Source organism: Amblyomma mixtum, chromosome 5, assembly GCF_055824585.1.
Source record: "Amblyomma mixtum isolate Tamu chromosome 5, ASM5582458v1, whole genome shotgun sequence".
Taxonomy (NCBI): domain Eukaryota; kingdom Metazoa; phylum Arthropoda; class Arachnida; order Ixodida; family Ixodidae; genus Amblyomma; species Amblyomma mixtum.
The window spans coordinates 156,411,391-156,418,446 of NC_143016.1; positions in this window are offsets into that span (position 1 = coordinate 156,411,391).

Sequence of the window (7,056 nt, forward strand, 5' to 3'; positions counted from 1 at the left end):
CACAAGAACTCTGCGCATGTGCAAAAGTCGGCCGCCGCCGAGCGCGTCCACGACGCTCGCATCTGACAGTGCCAGATGTCGGCGCATGCGCACGGGCGCTAGCGCGCGCGTCAGAAGCGGGCTCCGGTTTACAACAATCGGAGGACTGTGGGGCTCTCGTGGGCTCTATTGTTAATGGCTGGAAGCTGTTTCAGGTTCCCCCAAATTTTCTTGGAATCCTTGCAGCTCCCCAACCATTTTTTGTTCACGACTTGACATTATTTCAGTAGGCTTGCGAGCGGGAGCGAGCCAGCACCGGGAGCATGGAGGTGCATGCCACTTTTCGATTCGCGTCGCGGTGCGTGCTGGTCGCTCAAGCGCCCGCCCTGAGCACGCCCGCCGAGAAGTGCCTTAAGGCGTGAATTTAGTGCGACGTAACGCGCTCGCGCGCTCGCACACGCTGCGTTACGTTGGCGAAAATAACTTCTCTAGTCCGACGCACTGCCGCGCCGACGTAACTGGGGGCTGGCAGAGCGCCCCATCTAGCCCGGCGCTGATTCGGCTCCTGCGCCATTCACGTGCCGGCGCCGCCGACTCCCTCGACCCAGAATGCATCGCGCAGAGAAAAATGGCTGATGCCTGCGCGAACAACATGAGTAGCGCCGGCGGCTCAAACGTTACATTCGCATCTGACAGCCTGGCGGAGAGGGTTATCGAAGTCAAACACCGACACCCCTGTGTGTATGACACCAAGCGACTCGATTTCAGGGACTAACAGCGCAAATAGACGCGTGGGAATAGATACGGCAGAGGTGCGGTCTCTACACAGGCGAGCTGTTTACGACTGTTGTTTTCGGCTTCATTTGTACGTTTCTCGGCCGAAGCATACTACATACTGCATGCACCGCATTGTTTGATCGATGTAAACGGAGAGTTCACGCGAATTCGGTGATTAATTGCTTCCAGATGGCGGTTAATTTTGAGTGGGAGTCTTGATCTGAGGTGCGGTTCGACTGCGTGAAGAAATTAGTAGTGATGTGTCGGCAAGCTCCTGAACCGAAACGTTTGATCGAAAGGAAATGTTTGGTCATTTGGGACGCATCTGATTTCGTGAACAGAGTCCGAATGTATCTTTGATGTTTTTGGCCTTTGTGGGCCGCTTCTTCTGACTTTACTTTGGAGAGAATGCCACAGTGTGCTGGTATGCACTGATATGTTCTGCAGTGGCTTGCGACAAAACACAAATTATAAGGATACCCGATGTCAAGGGAAATGGGCTGGTTGGTGTTTTTCAGCAGGTTCAATGTGATGTGCAGAGATGCTTTGAAATCCGTAAAGATAACCTATCGTTCATCTTCCTTCCTTAATGCCGTAAACCTCATCTCTCGTAAAAGATCTCTTGCGCTGCAGCCGGTAAGAAAATACATGGCTTGTTGAGGGCGCTTGAAGGCCACAGAAAGGCGTTTTTTGAGTGGTTCCTCCGTGGCGGAAGATGTGGGCATGCTGCGTATATTCCTCGGTTAAGCAGGCTTAAGTAGCTTGCAGAAGCGCTGCCTGTGGCAGGCGGCTTTTTTCATTCACACATGGAATAAACCGCTTCACCTTTAGAAGCAAGAGCGTCAAGGAGGGAAGTGACAAAGGCAGAAGTTTTTGTGAATGATCTGTAGTAGGGAGGGGTAAGAGCTGCACCGCTTGGCCATAGCAGCGATACAGTCAGTTAAGTGGATAAGCTGTAGGAAGTGCTTCTTCCCTTGGATGTCATGGTGGAGGTGGGTACGCATAGTTTGCTGGGCGGCAATCACATTCCGCCCGTAGGCAGCCTGTTTCCGCTACTATTCGTGATTCAGAGGAACCCTCTGGGAGGCCAAGGCATAACCACAGGGAGTTGTTCCATGCGGCCCTGAGAATCTTTTCGCGTGTTGGAGATCTTTGAAGTACCGGTAGACCGTATTGCAAGATTCCTTTAACACAGGCTTTTTTAAGCGGATCAATTGAACGGCATTTGCTGCCCCACCGTCTTCACTGCATGAACCTGAAAACTTGTGATGCTCACTGATCCTCTCGCGAAATTTTTTTGTGATCTAAAGTGACCACGAAAGATTACTTTCTCTCACAACACCTAGTAATCGCTGTGATCGTACCTAAGGTAGTGACCGTCCCCCCAGGAGCGGCAGTTACCGAGTCGTCGCTTTTTTGTAGAAACCAAGGAAACACTCTTTTCTCGCGAGAGACGAAGACCTCGGGGGGCCAAGTACATTGAGATGTGCAGTAGCGCTGTTTGTAGACGTTACTGGGAAACGCAGCTCGAACTTTACGCTTTCCAGATGCAGATGTCATCCGCATATAGCGTTATGTGTACTTTTCGCGGAAGGATTCTTATGTGCATAAGGGTGATATTGAACAGGAGAGTTCTGAGCACCACTCCCTGAGGTACGCCCCTCTTCATTGCGTAAAAGAGTGTTGTACCATTTGGAGAGCTCGTAAAAAGTTGTCGTTCTTGTAAATAGTGTCCAATAAAATTGCAGAGCCTTCCTTCGAAACCAAGATTCACCAAATCTGCGAGAATTGCAATGTGAGAAGCAGTCAAAAGCGCCGTTCATATCCTGGCAAACGGCTTTCGAGATGTACCCAGCATGAAGGCACTCGTCAAGACATGAGACGAGGGCGATGGCATTGTCATTGGCAGACCTGTTTTGACGCAACGCGTTCATCTCTCGAGGATAGCAGTTTCAGCTTTCGAGGGACAGTCATAAAATTTATGAGCGTCAGCACGGGAAAGCTTGCCGAACCGTACAACCAGCGCAGTCTAGCGCGCGCTGGTAGTAACTTCGCATACGAGATAATCGCGACTAAGACTGTTAGATTAGCGGATGCACTCTCTGCCATCAATGCGGTCTGTTGCCCCGTCTGGCCGCGCAATCTGCTACAACACGTAGTGATAACAGCTCAAGAAAGGCGCACTCATATGAATGTTACATGCCGAGCGCGTAACGATAAAAATACTGCTGTGCTATCCAACTCTGGACTTTCCGTGCTTTTGTTTACAGCGCGGCTCTTATCAGCCTGTTCATTGGTTTAACCACGTCGCCGTCGGCGTTTTCAGTGTAACCGAGCGAAAGGGCCGTTACAATCTATCTTTAGTTAGAGTAGTGCATAACTGTTGAAGGCGCCACCTCGAGGTCCCCAGCAGAAAAGGTTATTTTAAAACGTAATTTTATTATTTTCTTTTCGCACCTGGAAAGTCGACCTGCAATTACTCGCCCATTCCCTGCGCTCTGTTTACCTCTCCAATTCCCACCCCGGCTCCCATTCTTCGTATCCTCCCCCTTCCGCTCAACATGTCCCCCGTTCTGCGCGCCGGCCGTCGTCATGCGGGCGCATAGCACCATTCCCCTCTCTTTGATACCCAGGGTGTAGCTTACACGGATGACTCCATCGTGGCTCCTCGAGGTTCCTGCGGCTACGCCATGTACCACCCCCACCTCCCCGCTCCTGAAACTCACACCAGCGCGCCGTTTCTACGTTCTCCGGATGCATTGTCTCTCGAGGTCCCCGCCATTGCGCATGCCCTCAAGTCATTTGCCCTCCCTCCCTCTCTAGAAGAGTACAGTCTATTCAGAATCACAAGCCGCTAATCAGCACATACAGAAACGCACCCTAACCCCTTCTCTTCAACAGGAGGTTGAACGAACGGTCTCCGCATTGCAGCCTTCCATCGTTTTCCTCCTCTGGGTCCCTGGGCATTCACGGATTTACGGCAATGAGCTGGCTAATCAGCTCGCCCGCGACACACTTTTCCGCGCACCGTTGATCCCCTGGCCCAAGTCCTCGGAGGACGGGGGGAGACTCACCCTTCGCCGCACCATAAAAGAGGTCCACCTCGAGCTCCGCCTAGACAAACGCCTTTACCCGCTTCCTCATCCATCGCTCACGGTGCCGGAGGCTTGCCTTCTTCGGCACATCCAAAAGAATGCAGTTATCACCCCGTTAGCACTTGGCACTGGCTTCAAGCACTGGCATCAAGTTAGCACCGGCATCAGCACAAGCAATCGCTTTGCTGCTCCAGCGTGTGCTGAAGACGACTTCCCCGCACTTCCTACACCTGACTCCCCAACACTCAACGTGCCTGCTCAGCAACTTTCCTACGCACAAGCTCTTCACTGTCGAGGAAGGAAGCCCGCATCACCACGTAAAGCCACAGACACCACAGATGAAGACACAGCTCTCGGCAATGCCATCGCAGAGGCTCGTCGCCATTTAGAGAAACTCACTAAGCGTCGAGAAGAGCGCCGCTCACAGCCACCTCGAAGAAACATAACGAACGATCTACCTCCTCAGGAAGCAACTTCAAACAGCACTGAGCCAATTCAAGGCGCCGAGTTCCCTTCAAATGTGCACTCCCCGGCAGTGGAGAAAATAATGGCGCTCGTGCAGCAGTTGACCACCCTGATAGTTGAAGCTCTTCGGCCTCGCCCTGCCTAGTGCATCATCTCTGGTGGTGCAATGCAACTGCCGTGGCTTCGCTAATAAGTGACCGGAAGTGAACATCCGCCTGCGTGATGGCAAACTCAAGGCCTGGGCCTTCCTTCTTCAAGAGCACAATTCGTTTCCTCGCCTCTCTGGTTTCTGCGTGTACCATTCTCCTTCCATCCCTGATCGCCCCTGCATCGTTTCCTCCCTCAATCTCGGCAAACCTGCAATTTATGTTCATCGTTCTGTTCCCTATACACCGGTAGATCTTTCATGGTGGTGCAACACTCGCCAGGAGGTCGTTGGCCTTCTCGCAAAACCTGCACATACACCACTGATACTTGTATCTTTTTATGGTCGTCCCGGAACAGTATCTCCCAACATAGGTTGGATTCGTTTCCTCCGTAATAACTACTCGGGCACCCCTGTTTTATATAGTTGGCGGAGATTTCAACGGCGCTCACACTTCATGAGGCTGCCCTCTGGATTCCTCCCGGAGTGCTCCCATTCTTGGCACATTTTTAGACCATTCATTTCAACTCCTAAATAGACTGCAAACTTCAAGGCACCCACGGGGTGGTCCGTATTCGCCTGATTTGCCTTGGTGGTTAGGCCCCGGCAACCCTCGTTGGACTGTTGAACCAGATACTTGGGGCAGTGATCACAACCCTATTTTAGTCTCTATCACAACTTCGCGTCTCCGGAAAATACGCCGCAGCGTGCGCTTTACATGATGAGATTCCGTACGCGCAGATAATCAGTTGTCTACACTGAATCCATGAAGTGTTCTGTCCGCCCTCTCAGCTGTTTTGTCGACTCATATATTCTCCACTACTGTAAATGAGGATGATCCGAACCCGGAAATACATCTTAATCTCTGGGCTTTTCGTCGCAAGGTGGATCATTATGCTTCTCGTAATCCCGATGACCTTTCAGCTCTGCCAGCTCTTCATCGGGCTACTGCTCGCGCACGGCGCTACTTAAAGCGACTTAGCAGACAACGCTGGGCTGAATGGTGTGCCCGCCGCTCCTCTACACAGGGTAATAGACATCTTTGGGTGTTTCACACAATGCAACGCACTTCTCAAGTAGCTGATTATACCGAAAACATTCGCTTGGCTCTGAATGTGGATGAAACTTCATTTGCACAAGCAGCCTGTCAGTTTTCCCCCCATATGACTGCCTTCCTACCCTTTCTCCGATATTATCGATTTCTGAGCCCCTTGATGAGGTTACTACATATTTTAATATGCCAGAATCGTTGACCTTCATAGATAGCCTCAAAACAAGCACTGCTCCCGGGCATGAAGATGTACCTAACTCGTTGTTTCGCAATTTCGAAGGACCTCCTCTACAGTCCTTCCTTGATACATTCAATGAGGTGTGGCATTATGGAGTTGTTCCTGCAAAGGGGAAACATTCTATCATTGTCTCAATACCCAAATCCGGTCAGCCGCCGGTTTCTTTTTCGACCCCCCTCCCTTTTTCATTCACGCCTACTACCTGCAAGCTTTATGAACACATTCTAGCAGCTCGCTTGTCATGGTGGCTGGAATCTAATTATTGTTATCCAGAATCTCAAATTGGGTTCCGTCCTGAAATTGGAACCGAGGACAGCCTTGCTGTTTTGGCTGCGGACGTAGTTAACCGTTCTCCCCGTAGTTATCTTATTCGTACGGCGATCGTTACTGGCATCACAAAGGCCTATGACAACGTCTTTCACTCAGCAATTCTTTGCACCCTTCAAGTTCTCGGTCGCCCGCATCGCTGTTTCCTTTCATTTCACTCAATCTTAACATACAGAACCTTCAGTGTACGTGGTCACGGGAAGCCTTTTGCTCACTTTGCTCACTTTACCGCGGTGTACCCCAGGGCTCCGTCCTCGCCCCAAATTATTTAACGTAACTTTTATACTTCTTGTCCGACTCCTTGAGAAAATTCCTTCTGTGCACGTCCTGGCGTTTGCCGACGACATAACCTTGTGGTGCTGTCAGTTAGATGCGTCTGTGCAACAGTCGGCGCTCCAGCAAGCGCTGGATGCCTTAATATTACGCCTACCCCCTTGTGGTCTGACCCTCTCATGTAATAAATCATATGCATTTTTTCGCATTGGAAACAGAAGTGGCTTACGGAAAGCCGCCCCTTTTACCTTCACGGTAGATAATTCTCAAATTCCTCAAATAGAAATTGTGCGTTTTCTAGGTCTTCTACTTCATACACCTGGGAATGGGGCTCCGTGGCTAAACACGACCCGTAAATCGGCTCACGCTACTATCTGTCTGATTCGACGTATAGCTATACGCAGTGGCGGAGCGCGTTTTGATACTGCCCGTCAGCTTGTGCGCTCTAACCTTCAGCCGCGGATAGTGTACCAGGCCAAATTTCATCGCCTCCCCCGTTGACAGTGGGACTCCCTTGAATCAATCAATCTGGAGGCTATGCGTGCCATAACTTATCTTCTTCATATCACACCCATACCCATTCGGCAAGAGTACGCTGAACACAATACATTAAGTGAAATCATCGACCAGCGTGAGGCAAACAGAGCACGCAAGATGTCGCTTCAGCTTCATCGATTACAGAACGTTACTCCGTGGTCATACTGTC